Source organism: Chlorocebus sabaeus, chromosome 10, assembly GCF_047675955.1.
Source record: "Chlorocebus sabaeus isolate Y175 chromosome 10, mChlSab1.0.hap1, whole genome shotgun sequence".
Lineage (NCBI taxonomy): Eukaryota > Metazoa > Chordata > Mammalia > Primates > Cercopithecidae > Chlorocebus > Chlorocebus sabaeus.
This window is the reverse complement of record NC_132913.1, coordinates 11,054,149-11,068,526: the sequence shown is the minus strand read 5'-3', so window position 1 is coordinate 11,068,526 and position 14,378 is coordinate 11,054,149. Positions and strand designations below refer to the sequence as shown.

General features: G+C 51.4%; 1 pseudogene; it reads right to left on the bottom strand.

The window, feature by feature from the left end:
• Positions 1 to 620: 620 nt before the first annotated feature.
• LOC119620577 (uncharacterized) lies at positions 621 to 1,306 on the bottom strand (annotated as a pseudogene).
• Between the last annotated feature and the right edge of the window lie 13,072 nt (positions 1,307 to 14,378).

The following is a 14,378-nucleotide window of genomic DNA, read 5'->3' as shown; positions in this document are numbered from 1 at the left end:
GTTGGTCGGGGCCTACTCTGTCTGGCCACAGCTCTGGGCCTTTTTCCACGCAGCCTTCTTTGAGCTCTCCCTGGACTTTGGGAGCAGCATGAGATTTTTCCATGCTTCCGGCTCTGTCGCCAACAAGCTGAACAGTGACTTGGCATCAGGGTGGCAAAGAGAATGGGAATGGGAATGGGCAGTGGCGGGGGGTCAGGGAGAGGGAAGCTAGAGGGTGGACAGGACCTCCCGGCAGGGGCAAGAACAGCCCCAACTCCCGCCTTCCTGGAACCCTTCTGCCGTGGAGTCCCCCAGGCTGAGGAGGCCTCATGGGGGCCATTTCACAGACCAAGAGGCTGAGTCACTTGCCCAAGGTTGGGCCTCTGGTGAGTGAGAGGCTGCAATTGGACTGGTCAGGGTGACCCGGGGCACACGTTCTCACCACCTCACCACAGTGCTCTCTTCCCATGACAGCACCCTGCCCAGAGGATGGTGGCTGGGCCAGGTGCTGCCCCTACTGCCTCACAAGCCTCTCGGAAGTCAGAGACGGACAGGGGTTTAGGTAGTCCCTCCTCCATCCTGTCCTCATGGATGGATGCCTGTGCCCTCCCTAGATTTTCTCACGGTCCAAAGGGGAAGGGCTAGCCCTTGGAGAGTATCTTATCTCTTGTTTGATGGATGGTCCAGAGAGGGTGAGTGGCTTGTCTGGGGTCACAGAGCAAACTGGAGTCAGGGCCACCCAAATACAGGAGTCCTGACTCCCAGGCACTCATGCATTTGTGGGGCGGGGCTTGCACTGTCTTCCCTGCTTCCCAGGAAGATACCTTATGGGTAGATGTGGGAGGAAACAGGCCGGCCTTGACCAGTCCCATCCGCTCAGCTGTTAAACATTCTGGGAATCCATAAAACTGACAGCCCACTGGTGGGGATGGTCGTGGCTCCCAAGTGTTCCCCGCTCCCCAGCAGGGATACATGGGGAAGCCTCCAGTGCAGAAATCATGCTCTGCCAATTCCTGTGTCTCCAGCTATTCCCCATCTGAAGAGTGAGGTGGTTAGACCAGGTCCCTGGTTTTCTTCCAGCCACCCCCTGCTGGAATGCCAGGAGCTCTCTTCTGTGTGGGGGGAAGCTGCCGCTGGCCTCAGCTTCCCCATCTGTGAGATCGGGCTCCGTGCCCGTCTTGTTGGACTCATCAAGAGACCCATGGGGAGGAAAGGGCTTGCAAGCAGAGCAGCTAAGGAAAAGCCGGAATTGTCCAAGCCCTCTGTCCCTCCCTGTATCAGCAGCAGGCGACCTGCCCACCAGCCGGGGCCTCCCATTCCGTTCCATTCCCTTTAAGTAAGCTCTCTCCCTGTGCAAGGGAGCAACCAATCTCAAAGGCCCGGCCCACAAAGGGGCCCCCGACATGGCTGGGAACAATGCGGCCTGTTTACCTGACAGATTGTCCGCTTTCTTTTCATCTCGTAGGAAAAGAACTCCCGCGGGGAGCCGCTAATCCCAGAGTAAACAGATGACCTCGTGGTGCCTTTCTCCCGGAGGTGGGGTTCCTAGTGCAGCACCCCAACTGTGCAAACAGACCCTGGAGGGCTTGATGCGCCTGCGGGGGTGTGGCTGGGGACCTGGGCCTGGGCCAGGAGGGGCCTTTCCCTCTTGCCAGCCCTCTTTTCTTCCTTTGTGATTTCAATTGAATGGGGAGAAGCTCAAAGGCAGGGGCATGAAAGGTCAAAGCCAATTTGCAGGGCCAAGTGTGGGGGAGGAGAGAAGGGCCCAGACCAAGCATTTGTTTTGGAGGCCTGACCTTGACCTGGAAGCAACTCCTCCCTCCCTCGGTTCTTCTGAGGACATTGCCCCAGCAGAGCTGGCTTTGCCTTCTGGTCGTCCCCCTTACTAGCTGTGTGACAGAGGCCAGCAAACGCTCCTTTCTGAGCCTCATTTTCCTCATCTGGAAAGCAGGGACACAGGGACCTGTCGGGTAGGACTGTTGTAAAATATTGTGGTGTGCTTTCCGTAAGTGGTGGCTATTTATGATTAGGGAGAGAGTGAGGCTGAGTCTTGAAGCTGGAACAAAATGCCAGTGGAGGACAGAGGGTATTCCAGGCTGGAGGGACAGGCAGAGCTGGGACAAAGGCTCTCAGATGGCAATGAACAGTGCCTGTCTGGGAGACTGAATAAAATAGCCTCTGAAGCAACATATTATTGTGGGGTGGTTATCTCTGGGAGGCAAACAGAACTCCCCCGCTTCCCAGCAGTGTGACCTTGGGCCAACCATTTGACCTCTCGATCCTTCAGTTTTCTCATTTATGAATGAGGATGTGAAATCTTGTATCAAATGACTTTCATGAAGATGAAAAGAACCTGATGTATAGCAGACACTCAAACATTAGCTTTCAGGGCTTTAGAAAGGGCAAGTTCTCCCAGTACTTTGGGAGGCCAAGGCGGGTGGATCGCCTGAGGTCAGGAGATTGAGACCATCCTGGCCAACACGGTGAAACTCCATCTCTACTAAAAACACAAAACATTAGCTGGGCATGGTGGCCCATGCCTGTAATCCCAGCTACTTGGGAGGCTGAGGCAGGAGAATTGCTTAAACCCAGGAGACGGAGGTTGCAGTCAGCTGGGATCGTGCCATTGCACTCCCGCTTGGGCAACAGAGTGAGACTCTGTCTCAGAAAAAAGAAAGAAAGAAAGAAAGAAAAAGAAAGAAAGAAAGAAAGAAAGAAAGAAAGAAAGAAAGAAAGAAAGAAAGAAAGAAAGAAAGAAAGAAAGGGCAGATTGCAGGTTCTTTATTCTCTGAACGAAGCTGTGGGAGTCTGGTGGAGTCAAAGACACAGGAGACCCATCATGCCCACTTGGTCACTAGCAGATAGCCCTTTCCCTTGGGCTGCAGGGAGCCGGGGTGGGGGCCTCACAAAGGGTGTAGCCCTGAGCACCCAGCTGGCCCAAGGGCCTGAGCCTGTGACCCTGGGGTCTCCTGGGCTGTATCTTCTGGTCTGTTCCTTGGCTCTCCTGGGCATGCTCCTCTCATGTTAGCGCTCTGGATGTCCTTGATCCCCAGCCCCTATTTGGGGTAGAGAAGGTGAGAAATGCTTAGGGTAAGTTATGCTCCCGCTGGCTTCTTCAGCATCAGACCCCTGATTCAAACACGTGGTGAGTTCCTGGGCCCCTTGGCTTTCCCTAAGGACCAGCAAAGGGGCTTTTAAAGAGAAAGAAGAAAAGGTAAGTAGGGAGCGTAATATTTGATGAGCACCTTAAAGCAAGTTCATGGGTATCAGATAGAAATGTTTGGCTTCACTTAACAGGAATCTCAACTCACTGTGGCTTAAACAAAATTAGGTTTATTTTCCTAACATCATAATTCTGAAAATGAGTGGTTGCTGGTCTTGGTCAGCTGCTAGTGATGCCAAGTACTGGGCTCTTTCCAGCTTTCTGTTCATCGTCCTTAGCATGTGGGCCTCCTCGTTGCCTTGTGGTGGCAAGATGGCAGCCTCAGCTCCATGGGAAAGTAGACGGTCTCCCAGGAGCCCCTTGTTGGTGTCTCATTGGCCAAAAGTGGGTCACATGGCCACCCCTGGCAGCAAGGGATGCTGGGAATGCAAATACCTGGATGTTCTTCTCCAGTGTCAATGGCAGGGCCAGGCAAGCATGGGTGGGAGGTGTGGGAACCGGAGTGGAGTCATCCAAGCAGCCACCTGCCAGAGAAGATAATACTGTAGTACTCACAGCCCAGTCTGACATATGGAAAGCTGGTGCCAAGGGCAGAGAAATGCTTACTCAATATGCAGTTTGATTGATCTATTTAGATATTCTGGGCCAACAACCAGAGATCCAGAGATAAAAGTAATTTCCTTGCCTTCCAGAGAAAGAAGGAGAATAATAATAGTAATAATAACAATATACTAGCTAAAGTTCACTGAGTGTGTACCGAGTGCTGGGCGCTTATTGAACACTTTCCAGATTTTATCTTGCCTCACGCCCACCCAACCCCAAGGCACCATTCTAACTGCTGTGGAGGAAACTGAGGCTCCTTGAGGTTCAGTGAGGCCCAAGGCACACAAGCCTGCCCCCGCCTCCCACAGCATGAAGTGGTGGATTTAATAATCCAGGAATGAATCAGGCCATCGGGCAGCCTCCTTGCTAGGGACTGCATCGAGGATTTCTGAAGGTGGGGAGACACGGAAGCACCAATTAGAATTTCCCAAAGTGGGAAAGGTGCCTTGGGTGAGAAAAGACACCTGGAAGGACACGTTGTTAGTGACCTAGTACAATCTGAGGCATCCCGAGGGTCTATCTACTCACACTGTAACAGGATATTTTGTATTTAAAGGGATTGTTGGAAATAAAGTACTTGTAAAATCAGTGAGTGACATGAATGCAGATATTTTGAAAATAAATTTCTTCAGTTTACAAAATGCTCAAAGACAGAAAAAGTAAAATATCCTCACATTTGATGCCGGTGATAGTGTGGTGAACTAGACAACATTTGCACACTGCTGGTAGGAGGGTAAATTGGTATAAACCTTTAGAAAAGCAACTTGAAAAGCATTCTTCAAAATGTGCTGATCTCTTGGTTTTACTCCTGGAAATATATACTAAAGAAATGACAAATAAAATTAGATAGTTATTTCTGTGCAAGGCAGATAATTTGTTGAAATAAGAATTTATGGGGTTTTCCCTTTGTATTTTTCCTTTCAATGTCCCATATACGTAGCCAGACTTCTTTCTGTTTCCTAGTCTCAGGGGCATTTGCAGATATTTGCCTGAATCTACTTGCAGGCAACATCCTTTCCTGTCCTTTGTGAAAGAAGAAGGCCGAGAAAGAAAACACCAAAAAAAAAATCATGAGTGGGAAGGAAAAGGGAAAATGAAGGTTTCTAGTATCTGGGAAGAGAGCCCAAGTCCCAGAGGCCTGACCTAAACCTTTTCCATAGCAGTGCCTTGTGATGTGGCATGGTTTTCCAAAAGTTACTATCTGTCCAGGGAAGCTGGAGTCAAAACACAGCCACGCTCCAGCATTCTGAGCCCTCATCCTGGCCCCAGTCATGGGGAGTCAAGGAGGGTGCTAGCTGGGAGAACCGGGACCTCTGAGGAACCCTCCCTGGTGCCGAGCAAATTGTGCAAACCCCAGACCCTTTGCTTGGCCTCAGAACCAGGGAGTCCTGAAAGTAACTAAGGTTGTTTTTTCTGGCCAGGCTTCAAGTGTGGGATTTTAAAACTTTGAATGTGGCATGTTCACATATCCACATTCATGAGAAAACATATTTCCAAAGACAATTGAGTATAGAGTTATTGTCTTCTTTGAGTTTCCAACTAGTAGTTAAGTATTTTCCATAGGAAGATACTGAAGTCTCCTGCCCTGTGTTCCCTGAACTCCAAGCACGTAACTCAGTCCAGCAACCTGGCCGGGAAAGTCATTCTCTATATTTAGTGCCTCACTGTTCTTCGAGGTTTTTGGGTCTTGGAGACTTCTCAGAGCATTATCTTGTTTACCTCTGAGTCCCCAGTGCCTTGCACAATGCCTGGCAAACACTATGGGAATGAATGAGGAAATGAACAAGTATGTGAATGAATGAATGAATGAAGAAATGGGTGTCTGGTGTCCGAGATAAAGGGTCTGGTGTGAGATCTGTTCCTGTTGTCTCCACATAGACGCTGCTGGCAGCCCTGAGGGCTGTGCACACGGGCCAGGCGGATGGAGTTAACTGCAAACACACTTGGGAAGTGTAAACAGCCCTCCTCCGGGCCAGGCCGACTGGCAGCCTCACGGGCAGCTTGCACAATACTGTGGGCTGCTATGATACTCATTTTTGGGGCATGGAGTCATCTCTGCCGTGGGCCTCTCCTTCCTTGCCCTGGATTGTCTTGGCAACACAGATGGAACTGCGTGTCTGTTGTCAGTGGGAGGAAGTTCAGACCCCCAGCCCCTCCAGGAAGCCCATTCTGATTTAGAGCTGCCCAAGGACCTAGGGAGGCTAGAGCTGAGAGGCAGCTTGGAGATCACCTAGCCCAACCTCTTCATTTTCCAGATGAAGGATCTGAGGCCTAAAGAGGTGGGGACAGTAAGGCCACTGTAAGTGTGTCGATGCTTGCCACAGAGCTGGGTGTCCTGGGATGGCAGCTGGTTTCAGAACCAGCCAAGCAAGGCCTGTAAATCCTGGCACAACAGACTGTCCAGCCATGTGAACTTGGATCAGGGACTTCTTCCTGAGTCTCAGTCCCTTCATCTGCAGGACACTGAGTGCCAGCGTGTTGTGCAGACCTTAGGGAGCGCTAGTGGTAAGACGCCTAGCACAGTGCCTGGCTCAGACTAAGGGCTTCCTTCTTCTGACTCCCTCTCTCCTTTCTTTCCAAACTTCTTGTGCTCACCATTCCTCCATGTCTGGGCATGAAACGCCACTGCTCCCCTCAGAACCTCCACTTCGGGGCCATCCCCTTCCCATGTTGGCTCTGTGTCATGTGGTTGCCTCTGTGTTCATTAGAATCCACTTTCTTTCGTGCTATTTCTATCTTCACACAACTGTTGATCCTGCCAAAATCATTCATTCATATTTTTCTTCTTTTTCCCTTCTTATAGGCCTTCTCAGGCCCCTGCTATCTGACAGGCATCTGCTGGGCAGAGATACTCATGGCCGGCACCTGCCCCTACAGAGGGTGACTGCTTCTCTGGAGAGGCTGCGTGGGCAATGACAGCACAGGGGAGGAGAGCTGGATGGCAGGGGCAGTGCTGTGTATCCTCAAAACACTGTGCCGTCTCTCTCCCTTCTGTATGCTGTGCTAAGCAGAATGATGTGCCCCCCAAAGGTGTCTTAGTTCAGGCTGCTAGAACAGAACTTTATAGACTGGGTGGCTTTAACAGCAGATATTTATGTCTCACGATTCTGGAGGCTGGAAGTCTGAGGTCAGTGTGCCAGGATGGTTGGGTTCTGGGGAGGGTCTCTTCTGGGATCACAGATGACTGTCTTCTTGCCGTGCACACCCGTGGAAGAGAGCAGAGTGAGCCATGGCAAACTCTGCTGCCTCTTCTTCTAAGACTGCTCATCCCATCGTGGGGGCTCCAGCCTCTTGACCTCATCACCTCCCAACGGCCCCACCTCCTAACACCATCACAGTGTGGGGTAGGATGTCAACTTTGGAATTCTGGGGTGACACAAACATTCAGTCCATAACAGATAGCCATGTCCTATTCCCCCAAAACTGTGGATGTGACCTCACATGCCAAAAGGGCCTTTGCAGATGTGATGAAGACGCAGACCTTTAGAGAGGTGGTTATCCTGGATTACCAGGGTGGGCACGAGGGCCCTTATGAGAGGAAAGCAAGAGGTCACAGGGAACAGAAGATGCTATTCTGTGGTTTTGAAAATGGAGGAAAGGGGTGAGCCACAAGCCAAGGAATGTGAGCACCCTTGGAGACTTCCAAAGGAACAAGTCCTACTGATGCCTTGATTTTAGCCCCGGGAAACTCATTTCTGACTTCCAGATACAGAATGCAAACATAGAAGACTACACTTCCCAGTGCCCCTGCAGTTTGGTGGGGACATGTGACTAATTCTGGCCAATGAAACATGGCACAGGTGACACTTCCCTTTAGCCAGAGGCTTCACCCTCTGCCTTTTCTCTTCCCCTGCCACAGCCACTGAGGACATTCTAGCTGCTCAGGGTGCAAAATGATGGAGCTGCTGGCAGCCTGAATCCCCAAGTGACTGTGTGGAGCAGAGCCTCCACCTGACTGCCAGAAACTACCAGGATCTGGGGTGACTTGTTACAGCAACATAACCCAGGTTCTCCTGACTATGAGTTCTCTGATGAGGCTCTTGCTTCACAGAGGAGGTGACAATTAAGCCTTGAGGAGACACACATGTGCATGTGTGGTTGAGACCTCTGTGGGCACAGGTCTGTATGCACACATATCTTTGTGCAACTCAGGGTGTGTGTCCGTTTGTGTGTGTATCTATGGGTTATCTCTGGGTCTACCTCTAGTTCTGCGGGGTCTGGCACAAACTAAAGCATCAGGATGTGAGTAGCTGTCTGGTGTTGAGGGGTTGGATAGAGTGAGTAGGCTACAAGCGAATATGAGGGGAGGGTGTGATGACAGTGAATAGATGCTTTCGAAATCATGAGGAAGAAAAAGACGTGGGACACACTGGTAGCTCTAAAGGTGAATCCTGAGTCCTGTGCCACTGGGGGCCAGCTTTAGAGCCACGACGTGATTTATTCATCTGTAATTGCTGTGGGAGAGTGGCTCTTTCTGGCGGGGCGAGCGTGAACCACGTCAGTCCCACCACGGGTCGGGTTGGCACTCTGTGTTTATTGCCCACATTACTCACTGTTTTGTTACCTGAAATACATCTAATTCCTATTAATAACGAGCACTGTAGGGCATAAATTTCATCATTAGCATTAAATGACTTTATTGCAGGATACAAAGGAGCTGCCTGTGATGTGTGATGCAACTGCTGGCGCGAGGGCCTCTGGAGAGCGGGCGTGTGTGCACACGAGCACGCACACACATGAGCGCTCTTAGGTCCCGGTCATTGTGCAATGAGGGTGTGTGTCACAGGCAGACAACTTTTCTTGCACACTTACAGCACCTCCTGAAGCGAATGTTTTGTTTGCTCGGCTTACCGATGGCGTGCTGGAAAGGCCACTGTGCCCCTAATTGGTGTGGTACCCTAGGCCCAAGACAGAAACTTGTTTTCCTGAGAGTCTGCACAGGCCCAGTGCAGGGCTAAAGGCCTTCAAAAGTCTTACCCGAAAGAAACCCAGGACCTATCTGTGGGTAGCAGTTGCAAGCCTCATTTTACATGGGAGGAAACTGAGACTCCCAGAGCCCAGAGGACCTGCCTAAGGTGTGCAGTGGAGCAACTGCTTAAATCCAGCCAGGCCGGGCCCTCTATGCTCTTCCACGTGAACCTGAACCTTTCTTGGGTGCTCTGTCCCTCATTTTCCCAGTCGGTGGGGTTGGCTTATCCTCCCCTCCCTGCCAACCTCACAGGGCACTTTAAGATCAAGCCAGATGAGGTTTTGGCAACACGGGAGACTGCAGGGAGCATGATGCACAGATTACCTGAGCGGGTTTGAACTGCGGTTTGGGAGCTTTATGACTGAGATTACTCATTCTCCTTCCTTTTTTGTTTTGTAACAACTTTGTATCTTTCACTAATGGCCGTGAGAGTCTCCCCTCTGGCCCCTGACGTTATTACTCAGAACTGATGTCAGAGCCCAGTTGGGGCAAGTGGTCAAAGGGCTTGACAGAACTGCTCTTCTCCTGCTCCCCAGGTACACACTTGCCTTTGCAAAAACAACTCCCTATTTGGCAAAAGGCAGTGTTTGCCCTGGGACAGGGCCTTGCAACCCCACGCCAGGCCCTGTTTATTCTGGCATAAGCCACGGTGGTGGCCAAGCGCTCCAAGTTTATTGAACTTCCTGGATTTCTTATCACACAGCCTGCTCTGCCAGGGAGCAGGTGAAACGCTGATATGTGCCCAAGGGAAGATATTAAGGGGGCTGCAAACACCACCCCTGTCCCCCGAGAAGCAGGCAGCACTGGGCAGGGCTGCTGGGGCCAGCGGGGGCAAGGTTGAAGGGGTAGGTCAGACATGGGGATAAACTTTTCTTCTCCTTAACCTTGCCTGAACCTAGGCTCCCCGCGGCTGAATTCCCACCCCTGAATTCCTGGTGGTCTCTCCCTGTCCGGCCTCCATACCTTTGCCTGGGTCTTGCCTCCCATTTGGATTTCCTTCCCCAGTCTCTCCAGTTGCAATCCTACCTGCTTGGTAAAATCAAAGAATGATGGAATGAGCTTCGAGGCTGGGACTGGTAGGTGACGGACTGTGTCTCTCCTACCGCATTTTCCTGTGCATTCCCTGCCTGTAGGCACGGATGCTTAGGGGCTCCTCGGGATGCCAAAGGGAGTCCCCAGGGAGCCTCACGGAGCTTGGGAGAACTTCACACAACACTGTGGCTGCAGAAGGCTGGGTGGTGGTTGCAGGAGTGAGTGGGTGTAGGGGGAGGGCCTTCTAGGGTCATGGATGGGAAAGCACCTGCTCACACCCTAACTCCCCATCTTCCGGCTCTGTGGCCTTAGGGAGTGGCCCCAGGCTGCTTTTGCCAGAGTATAATGAGTTTCGTGGCAGCCCTTCTTTCTTTTCTATTTATTTATTTATTTATTTATTTATTTATTTATTTGAGCTAGAGTCTTGCTCTGTCACCCAGGCTGGAGTGCAGTAGTGTGATCTCGGCTCGTTGCAACCTCCATCTCCCAGGTTCAAGCGATTCTCCTGCCGCAGCCTCCCAAGTAGCTGGGTTTATAGGCACGCGCCATCATGCCTAGCTAATTTTTGTATTTTTAGTAGAAACAGGATTTTACCATGTCGGCCAGGATGGTCTCCATCTCTTGACCCCGCGATTCGCCCCCCTTGGCCTCCCAAAGTGCTGGGATCACAGGCGTGAGCTACCGCACCCAGCCGGCAGCCCTTTCTTTGGAAGGCTTACTGTCTACGAGGCACCACCGTGAGTGTGGCAGGTATCTTTTATCAGAGCTTATGTAGGCCTAAGGGGACTTCAGAAAAGTGGTTGGCCTTCAATAGCCTTTGCACTGTAATTGTACCGTAATTGCACCATTCCTAGTAGAATAGAATTCCTGAGTCTCCTTCATGTGCCTATCACACAACAAACCCACCAGTTGCTATTGTTTATCCTCTTTGCAGGTGAGGAGATTCATCGAGATGATGCCAAGGACCCCAGGTCACACAGCTGATGGTGGCAGAGCGAGGGTTCAGCCCAGGCTGGGTCTTTCGTCTCTGCAGGCCGAAGGAGGTGCCTCCTTCTCCACGCCGCGGGTCCCTCTTGCTGACCAGCAGTTCCCCCGCCTGCCTGCCCTCCTGTGTCTGGGGGCTGTGGCAAGCAGGGCCTCTGCTAATGTGGAGTGAGCTGAGGCATACCTTAGGGTCCCTGATCATTATCTATACTCTCTTGATTCCTGTCGTGTTTGGGAAGACCCTGTGATGGTGTACTCCACTGTTTTCCTCCAGTTGCAGGGCACAGCCATTGACAGACACATTAGCACCTATATCTCAGGGAATGAGTCTCAAGCCAAGAACTTTGTTGTGGGAGAGCAGCAGGTCCAGGTTGGGTCCTAGATTTGGCCACACTGGGAATTCAGGCTTATCGTCAGAATAAGGAAAGGATGTGCCTTGGGGAACAGAGAGAAGGAGGGAGCAGTGATTAATTAGTTCCCACTGTACACAGGGACTGCGAGGATTCGCTATGGTGCCGTCTCATTCCATTCTCTCAACAACCTTGTAAGAAAGGTCTTGATTTGATCCCCATTTTGCAGAAGAGGAAACGAGGCGCAGAGGAAGTGATTTTCCCAAGGCCACACAGTCAACATGGCAGAGGTCAGGGTCAACCCAGGCCTGTGACAGCTTTCTGATTTTGATAGTGATAGTTCCCTACACTGGGAACACGGTTACCAAAGGGACTTATCTTCAGGCAGAGCCAGAAGAGAGGTCTGGGGAGACAAGAGTCATTGTTCCCATGAGTCAGGGGCCCTCAGCTCCTGGCCAGCAGCCGGTCTGGCCCTGGCAGCTCCTGTCGCCCACCTGGTATGGCTAGAGGCCTGAAGGTGCTTCAGCGAGGTTAGTCAGCCCGGGTGAGTGGCAAGCAGGCACCCACCAGGAGGTCCGCCTCCACCCCCTGCACTTCTGATGAGAAAACAACTTAAGTACTGCATCTGCCTCAGTCCTGAGCCTCCGCCCAGAGTGCATTCCTCACTGCCCCACTGGACCCATCACCCCCCTGGGAGGAGCCGCCAGTTCAGTTGGCCCCGTGGGCCATGTGTCTACAGGGGTGTGTGGAGGAGGGGCTGGGCAGCACCCAACCATTCATATCCCCTCCCTAAACCTTATGGGGATCCAGGCAATCAGGGACATCAGGCTGGACCTGGGCACCTCCAGCCTTGTATATTAAACAGGAATAAAGTTATTTGGCTTCACTTTAAAATTAAAAATTATGCTTTTTAGAGAAAATTTGGATAAAACAGTGAAATAAAATAAATAAAGAAAAAATAAAATATAAAGAAAAAATAAATAAAATAAAATACATAAAAATAATTTACACAGAGAGAAGAACTGGGTTCACTTCTTCCCGGCCCTCCATATGTGTGTATTGGATGGTTTTGCACAGTTGATGCGATCATCCCCTTTACTGTGGATGGAGTGCCCCCAGCTTCCCTGGGCCTCATTCATTTACCTGCACCTCAGCCTGAGACCTGTCTGACTGCAGAGCCCGGGTTCTGCACATACTCTTATAATTCCAAGTTTTGTACCTAACATCTCATCAGAGGGATTTCCTCTATGATAAGAAATTCTGTGTAAACATCAGGTTTAACATCCGTATGTTACTCCCTTGAGTGGCAATTCCACACATACAAGATCCCGCCCCCGAGGCTAGACACTTTAGTTATTTCTAATCTGTTACCATTGTAAGCACGTTGAGATCAATGGCTCTGGCTACAAATATGTCTTTCGGGTCCTTTCCCTCAGGCAGCTGCTTAGAGGTGGGATTGTGAGATCAGAGGATCTCATTTGAGATCAGAGATCAGAGATCACATTTGAGTGCCTGATTTCACCTGGCTGGGCAGACCAGCCACAGCCCAGCCCCTTCTCCACCACACCTAGGGTGGGTGAGAAAGTGGCTTCAGAGGCTCCCCCTGGCCCAGCGCAGAGCCCCTGTTTTGATGCTGAGCACACAGTTGAGCTTTTCCTGGGGAGCAGGTGTGATGCCATCTGCCATGCCTCTGGCCTGTTTGAAAACACATCTCAGAGAAGCAAAGCCACTTACCCAAGGTCACACAGCCGGAGCCAGAACCCACGAAACATGGCATCTCACACAGGATTTGCAAAGCACCTGCCACTAATTCTTTGGACATTGCAGCGGACTTTCCTCTGGGGCTCAGGATCCACATGCACTGACGTCCTGCCTGCAGCATCTTGGGAGGTGTCCACCAAGGCTGAGTTTTGGTCCACCCCCTCCCCTGGCCAGTCTCCCCCTGAACATACTTCCCGCCTCTGCCTGTCACCTCCTGCTGGGCTGCTGCAGTAGCCTCTGCCAGCTCCACCCGTACCCAGTCTTGCTCTATTTCCCGCTGAGCAATCAGAGTGACCGTCAAAAGACCCACATCCCACGGTGCCACTCCCCTCTTCCCTCTGAAGGCGCCTCTGACTGGGTATGAACAACAAACTCACCTGAAAATGTGCAGAGGAGGTTCCAATCCGGCAGCGTTGGATTCAGCTCCCAACCTGTGCTAGGCACGGGGCTGGCATTGTCGTGAACTGGACCCAGATTAGAGGGAAGACTGGATTCCTTAGCCTGACTTACCGGCACCTGCATCCTCCGTCCCCCGCCTCCTCCTCTGTGGCCTGCTGGGCTCCAGCTCTTGGCCTCTCTCGGGCCACTCAGGCAGCCAAGCCCTCTCTGGCTCACAGGCTTTGCCGTTCCTTCAGCTTAGAATGCTCTTTCCCTCTTTCCCTCTGGCTGCCTCCCTGCCTCCCCGGAGGCCTCTGCACACCCAGGCGTCCTCTGCACTGTCTTCATCAGCATCCCACAAACACCCGCCCCACAGCTTCCCCAGCAGGATGCTCAGTCAGGAGCATCGGAGGTTTTGGGAGAGAAGGAGTTGGGGGAGTAAACTTACTGATAATTTTTCTGTGTTTGGTAAACATTTTCACATCTGGCTGGGCGCGGTGGCTCACACCTGTAATCTCAGCACTTTGGGAGGCTGAGGCGGGTGGATCATGAGGTCAGGAGTTCAAGACCAGCCTGGCCAAGATGGTGAAACCCTGTCTCTACCAAAACTATAAAAATTAGCCGGGCACAGTAGCAGGCCCCTGTAATCCCAGCTACTCAGGAGGCTGAGGCAGGAGAATTGCTTGAACCTGGGAGGCAGAGGTTGCAGTGAGCCAACGTTGCACCACTGCAGTCCAGCCTGGGCGACAGAATGAGACTCCATCTCAAAAGAAAAATCACATTTGCTTTAAAAATCCAACAAAGGCATCACACCCAATGAGGAGAGTTACGGGACACGGACACATCTAAGTCGGTAACAGCTTTTAATTTCCACGGATTATCCCTAGATGGTTAGAAATCCTTCCAGTTCTCCTTCCTTACGGTTTCAACAAGGTCTTTTTAAATTAGTTACTTGGCCGGAGGCAGTGGCTCACACCTGTAATCCCAGCACTTTGGGAGGCTGAGACTGGTGGATCATCTGAGGCCAGGAGTTTGAGACCAGCCTGGCCAAGATGGTGAGACCCCGTCTCTACTAAAAAAAAAAAAAAAAAAAAAATGCAAAAATTAGCAGGGCATGGTGTTGCGTGCCTGTAGTCCCATCTACTTGGGAGGCTGAGGC